At 46.3% G+C, this 7,273-nt stretch overlaps 1 protein-coding gene across 1 annotated transcript in view; it reads right to left on the minus strand.

The window, feature by feature from the left end:
* MARCHF3 (membrane associated ring-CH-type finger 3) overlaps positions 1–670 on the minus strand; it is a 133,373-nt gene extending 132,703 nt beyond the window's left edge. The window contains exon 1 of the mRNA XM_036903208.2: positions 443–670. The gene's annotated coding sequence lies outside the window, so the exon portion shown is untranslated. The remainder of the gene's footprint in view (positions 1–442) is intronic.
* Between the last annotated feature and the right edge of the window lie 6,603 nt (positions 671–7,273).

A 7,273-nucleotide genomic window follows, 5' to 3' on the forward strand; every position in this document is an offset into this window, starting at 1 on the left:
AAGGAGCCACCCCAAACACGACGATCTCTGGCTCCAGCTACGGATCAGACACGGGCCGCGGGCTCCCGCCTCACCGCCTCCCGCGCGGGTTCATTTCTCAGAAACCCGTCCGCAAGCCATCTAGGACTGCTGGCCATACACCCCGCGCGTGTTGCCGCCGCAGAGGGCCAGGGGCGCGTCCCCGCGCCCCACCTAATGATGGCAATTACGGCACGCCAAGTTCGTGCGGACGCAGAACCGCGTCCCGGGCCGGGTTGCGACGCTTTGAAACAAGAAGTTCGGAAGTGGGGATACTGGCAAGGAGCAAATCCCGCCCAGCCCCGATCTCCCCACAGCGGCCACGCTCGGACCGACTGACCGACGCGCACCGGGACGCGTTCAGTGCCCCCGACTCGACGAACAGCGCCGGGAGGAGCCGTTCGCCTCGCGAGCTGCCACTCACCCTCCTCGCTGAGTCGCGATCGCAAACCGGCGCCCCTGCTTCGGGTCCTGAATTTCAAGTTGCCCCGAATCGGAGACCGCTCTCGCCTCAGCGGACGGGGCACCTAGGCTCCGCAGACACCTCAGAGAGGACACGACAAGCCCGGCGGGCGCCCCGGCTCAGCAGCCTCCCGGAACGCCGTGACAATTCATGGACCTGCTCAGCGAATGAGGCGGACCGCCGGGCTGAGCAGACAGAGCTCAGGAGGAAGGCGGGTCCCGGCGGCGTGCGGGGCGGAGCCAGCCCCTGGCCGGCCCTGCAGGGGCGGGGCGCCCCTCAACCCGTGACTGGCGGGACCTTCAGCCAATCGCTGTGTCTCAGGGGCCCCGGGGGGCCGCGGGCAGGGTCGAGAGCCTGGCCCCGCCTCCCGCCGCCATCCAATCGCCTGCGGCTGAGGGCTGGCGAGGACACGCGCGGCTGGCGGGGAAGTTGTCTGTGGTGAGGAGCGGTGGCTGAGGGCTGGAGCTGTGGGGGCGGCTGCGGCGGGACCCGGGCGCCTCGGGAAGGAAGTGGCGGCCCCGCTCCTGGCTGAGAGAGACCTGGGGCCGCCCAGAGCCTCCAGAGTTGCCGCCTGTTTGCTGTCTGTGAAGAGAACAGCCCAACCGCAGCGCGGCAGACACCGGGTCTGCAACGTCCACACCTGGCGCCCGCAGGAGGCCCGGCTTGGCCGCCCCAAGGAGCCGCAGCAGTTGGAGGAAACCGAGACCCAGGGTGGGTCCCAGGCGGACACCCAGTCACCAGTGGAGGCCCAGGCCCGACCTGGGAGCCCCGGGCTCTCTGGAAAAGGCTCTGATTGCGGTCTGGTGGTTTATCTCCAAAACGAAACTCCGAAAGTTCCTTACACGCCCCCTCCTCACCCTTGCTCTCCACACCGCCGGAAGGGGGGACCCTCCCCGGCGCTTAGGCCCCCTCTGGACCCAAAACGCCCCGGGCACTTGCGCAGAGCCTGGGGCGACAGGGAGGGTCCCGCGCTCGACGTGGTCGGCACCCGCGAGGACCTCCCTCCAGTCGGGCCGCCCAGCAGGGTGGCATACGCAGCGGCTGCTGCTCCTGCTGCTGCTTCTTGGGTCCGCAGATGGGCCAGAACCGTCCGTCTTCTGGCAGGGACGCCACAGAGCGAGCCACATAGCCCACTCTGCACACTGTCGTCTCTTTGCCTTCGAAAGTCCCTGGACCGAGCTCAGAGACCTCTGCAGTGGCCGGCATGGGAGAACCTGAGCTTGCTGGGCCAGTCGTGGCGGGGTAACCCCCAAAGACTTTGTGGGCTCTGGCCGGCCGGTTCTCTGCTGCCTGTTTGGTCGACGAATGAGGCCTAAAGCTGGTTTGCAAGCCCTTACCTTGGCTACAGCACACAGTTATACGGAGCTCTGGGTATAAAGAGGCAAAAGAGCAAAAAAGCTGGGTGTTGCTTTCCAGGCTGACGCCATGAAAATGTTAGCAAGACCTACACTGTAACCTTTGTATGCATGGTGGCCTTTATGTGCCTGGAACTGCTCATAGGTAGGCACCCAACCCATGTTAGTAAAATGAAGGCATGCATGGCAAGAAAGGGGTAAGGCTTCCTGGTGCCCTGACACTCCTCTTCACCACTGAGCTTTGTCCCCTTAGTTCCTAGAAGTCACAAAAGTGTTAGTCTCTCAGTGTGGGTAACTATTCAAGATACTGTGTGAGGAGTATGCACCTCTACAGGTATTTCAGTGGTTGGGTGGCCCCCATGAGAACCTGCTTCATAACCTGCTTCTTATGAGCAGGTCTGATGAGGGTCTTTGACAAGAAGGAAGGCCAAAGACCTGTGCCCGAAAAGGAGTGGAATGGCCCCTCCAGCAAGGAAGGCTACAGCTGTGAGGTGTGTTCTGGCCTGTATTGAATTTCAGTTTGTGTCTCCTCAGCTCCCTGACTCAGTAGAGAACGGTCCACAGGGCAAAGGCAGGTTGTCCAAAAGACAAGAAAATCTGCCTGGACAGTCCTTAGTGATGTAGAAATTACACATAATTTAAACTCTTCCTCATCTGTTGAATCAAAGAAATGGTACAGGTGAGAGAGACCACATTCAGTTCCAGTGCTTGCTGAGCATGTTGCTGAATGGCCTGGAAGAATGGCCTTTGCCCACAAGGAATTAGATGTAGACCATTTGAGTGGAATATACATCATGTCTCTGCCCTGGTTGGGATTGGGTGGTAAGAAGAAAAATATATTCCTTGAATTTTTTCCTGGTTATAACTAGAAAAAAAGTTTGCCAGCAGTGTTTATCATATTAACACCCTGTGAAGGTTTTTCACAGATGCTAATGATTATTTTAAAAAATCACCCTGATAATAGGAGCCAAACACTGTCTGTTGACTGTAGTTATAGTATTTATGGTAGATGATGAAAAAAGAAAATAGGAAGTTTGTTTTCATGAAATAAGTTACTCCTATGTTCCAATTTCTAAGGTTTTCTGTTTGTTTCATACAGATATGCCTGTCTGTGGGTTTGTGGGTGAGTAACTGGTTTTCATTTTCTCTTATAGAATGGATGACATGAAAGAGAACACATCTAGGCTATATTCATATTTCCATACCGTCTTCTGTTGTAGTTGGTATTTGACAAGAGTTTATCCCTCAGACACTGTTTTTATTCCTTTGGTTGCAGTTGACCTTTATGGTCTCCTGATTTGGAGCCATCCCAATATTCTGTAAGGGAAAATGAGATCTGTTACTTGTCCAAAAACTCTTTATAGCTCTGTCTGCATGAAACAAACAGAAAACCTTGGAAATCTAGATGTGGAAATCACTTGTTTAGTTCTAACCTATTTCATCAAAGGAGATTTCCCTCAAAGGGGTAAGAAGTTTGTGGAATGGTTTGGGAATAAGATGGAGGTGAGACATGGAAGCAGGACAGGTCCCTTTGTGGATGGTGAGCAAATTTGCCTTCAGGCACTGTTACCCATCTCTGACACTGAAACAATAATTTGGAACCTTCCAAATTTCTATAGGGTGTGACTCATGGGATCACTGGTTCTAATCTGAGATGTGAGTGCTCCTGGCAATCACTTAACCTCTGTTTACCCTTGCTTCTTAGGCCATAAAACAGCAGTGGCAGAATTGACCCCCTGTGTTTAGCTGCTTAAGGGGTATGCCGTGGTAATGGTTACAAAGCACTGCAAATGCATGGCATTTATAGTTGGTACTGACTGCTGAAAAGAACAAAATGATGTTGAAATGGGAAAATAGTGAGGTCTGAACACTCTTTACATTTGCAATTTGTATTCATTTTAATCTCACTGGATTACTGTCCTTTCATTCTGTAAATAGAAATGAGGGAAAAGGGCCCCCCAATCCTTATTCTTATTTATCAAATGTTTTGGAAGCTGTACTTTATAAGTGAACAGTTTTATTTCCCCCTCTTTCTGTTTCCACCGCCTTTCTGGAGATGTTCACTTTGAAAATTATTCAGAATTTGAACAGATTGAGTTGCAGACCTTAGTAAAGAAATGCAATCAGAAACAGCAGATTCTAATACCGGTTCATTCTAGGAGCTTGGGCAAGCCATTAACCTTCTCAATACCTTAGTTTCCCATCTGTAACACTGCAGTGATGCTTCTGCTTAATTTCACATAGATAAGAGAGATAACTAATAAGGCACTTTGAAATATTAATTGCTGTATAAATTACAAAATAACAAATAGGTGATTTTGCAAACTAGTATGGTGTTGGTTTGTATATCATAACTAGGAGATATTTTTGTAACAGAGAGATTACTCTGGTACAATATCTGCAGCCAGGGTGATAACACCCACCAAACAATGATATCTCATTACATTTGAATGACAATGCAAGTATCCCTATGAGAGTTATATTGCCACAGATCCAAGTAAGTAAAAATGTGATAACAGAAATGGGTGGGGAAGGGAAGCCTATATTCCATAAAAATATAGGATTTACTCATATATGCCCCAGAAGAAAAATTACATTGAACTTCTTTAAAAAATGGATACCATTATGTGAGGACAAGTCTGATGAAAGACTAGAATGATCTCCAAAAAATGGTCTCATATAAAACTAGAAAAATTGGTTAGAAGTCTGCCAGAAGAGATAAAAAATACTCTTAATTTTAAAACTTGATAACAAAATGAGTAATGCAGAGGGATTAGACAGTCATTTGGAAAGGAAGTATCGTGTACTCAGGGAGGAAAAAGGGACTCCCAACCTAAGTAAAAAATAGGAACAAACAGTAGGATGTTGTAAGAAACAGGATAAAGAATATGGGCTCTGGAAACACTCTAGACAGGGCTGTATTTTATTTTCACTGCTTCCTATCTTTGAGATCTTGGACAAGTTGCTTAGTTTCTCTGTGTTAAATGGGGTGGGGCATGAAAGGTGATTATTAGGTTTTTCTCATTGGCTTGTTAGGAATCTCCAGTGAGATATTCTGTGTAACTCCTAGCACAGGACCAGGTTCATAGTGGGCCCTCTGCCAATCATAACAATACCTAGTATTTATCAAGCACTTGTTCTGTGCACTGTGCCAAGCCCTTTCATCTCCTGACTCCCTGGATCTTCATGACCTCCCTGTGATGTCACTGCCATCTCTTCTTCCTCAGCGTTTCTATGTCGAAGGACTATTCTAAGAATAATATTCTGCCATGCACTAAAAGTCAAAAGCCACTTTTTATAGTCACTGGAATATTCCAAAAATTTTATTTTTCTGTAGGCAACTTCTTTCTTGAACGCATCAAAAAAGAAAATGGCATTTGTAAACTAGCATTGCCTTGTTTTCCTGTGAAAAGGGCTAACCAGCCTTTCCTGGTACTAGGAAATCAAGCTGCATTGAGCACTTGGTAGCCCATATATTGTAATAAACAGATGAGGGATTTAGAGTTTGGGAACCAAAAGGGCCATAGAAAACAAGGAGTGTTTCAAAATCAAAACCACTTTTGGCATCTCAGACTATAAGCTCCTAAAGGCTTTGGGTTTCTGAACAATGTATTTATCATCTAGATTTTGGGTTTAATGGAAGTTAGTTCCCTTGAGGCAGCAATATGGGAATGATAACTGGCCAGCCAAAAAAGGGAAAAAATTGATTATCCCTTAGAAATGAATTGTATCATTAGTTATTATGAATACCCCAAATTATGACAGATTCATGTGTAAGTATGCCAGGGAAGAGTAGCCGTGAGCTATAATACACAAAATAGTTTATTACCCAAGAGAATTTAGGTGCTAATGTGGATGGTATTGCATCTGTGAAATTCTGAAATCCACAAAGGATTCCAAGATATAAAGCCAAATAAAACATAATACAGCAGGAAATGATTTTGATTATGTAACATTTATATATAGTGTTTCATTTTGCATTCTCAAATTGCTTTTCAGTCATTGGTTATTCTTCACAGGACACCTGGGGAGTACATCCGTGCCGTTATCCTCTTCACAGCTGGGGCAACTGAGCCTGAAGGAGGCAGAGTGTTTTGTCCAAGAGCACAAAGGGCAGGACAAGAAATTGTGCATTCATTCAATCAATGATGAATCTATTCAGCACCTACTCTTGGCAAGGCACCACTTTCTGTGGTGCACAGAGATCGGTGCTGTGTATGTGGCCTATTCCTTTCAGGAGCTTGTAAAGTGGTTCATGAGTTACATCTCTACCAGGGCTCTGGAAAGCAAGGACTAGGGTTTAGAGGAGGACAAGCTGAGTCCCCCAAGATTCCTGGAACAGTAGGATTTGAGGCCCTTGAGAGATAGTAGAATTTTGGCAAATGGAGGCTAAAGGATGTGGGAAAGACATACTGAGACACGGAGGTGGGCACATTCAAAATGTATTAAAGAATGTTTGACCACAGCAGGGCGGTTGTGGAAAAGGGCTGGAGACTGGAAAGGACCGGATTTTCCAGAACAGTGAATGCCCAGCGAAATATATGGATTTCAGCCTATGGGCCATGGGGGCTGGGCTCAACTCTGAGTTCTCCTATTCTCTCATTATACTAACAAGAACTGAGTGCTAATATTTGCTTACTCTTGGGTATTTTCCCATACATAGGTTTTTCTAACCTTTACAGCATTCCAATGAGATACATATTATTTTTCCTCCTTAAATGGATGAAAAAAGTAATGCATTTAGAGATTCCAATTCGCCCACAATCATGTAGCTAATAACTGACAGATGTGAAATTTGAAAGTTTGACTTGTTCATGGATACTTTATGGGAAGAATGAGTGCAGATTCTGGATGGTGTTCTCAGGATGCCCATCTAAAAATATACCCCATCACCCTAGCTCAGTGGCTTTCTAGAAATGAAAAATAAATAAAAGAGAAATAAAATTATTTCTTCACATGTAAGTTGTTTTATGTTTAAAGTCAGTTCCAGGTCAAAAAGAAGGACAATGGGTATTTTCTCCTATTTTTTGTGCCCTATAATTAACAACAAATATCTGCATTTTGATAACTTTAGTCTTATATCTTTAATATATTCTGATCTTAGGTTAGTTTTTCCACTAAACCAGAATCTCTCCTTGGAGTTGGTCAATTGGGTCCCTAATCCTTTCCTCTTAGCATGCAACTAACCCATTTAACATTGTGCCCTATGAGGTCTTCATCTCAGCTTGACTTTTGCTCATCAAGAAATAGCTTTTTCTCTCCAGATACAGGTTACTAATGAGCATTTTTATTGTTTAATCATCAGGACTAAAATAAAGTGAGAGAAGTATTGTTAACCCAAAAATATTTAGAAAGGAAACAGATTGCTTATATCTTCCTACAAAGAAATAAAGAGATGCTCTAAGGAGGTGGGTGGATACTTGGATGACATAAAAAT

Source organism: Manis pentadactyla, chromosome 13 (assembly GCF_030020395.1).
Source record: "Manis pentadactyla isolate mManPen7 chromosome 13, mManPen7.hap1, whole genome shotgun sequence".
NCBI lineage: Eukaryota > Metazoa > Chordata > Mammalia > Pholidota > Manidae > Manis > Manis pentadactyla.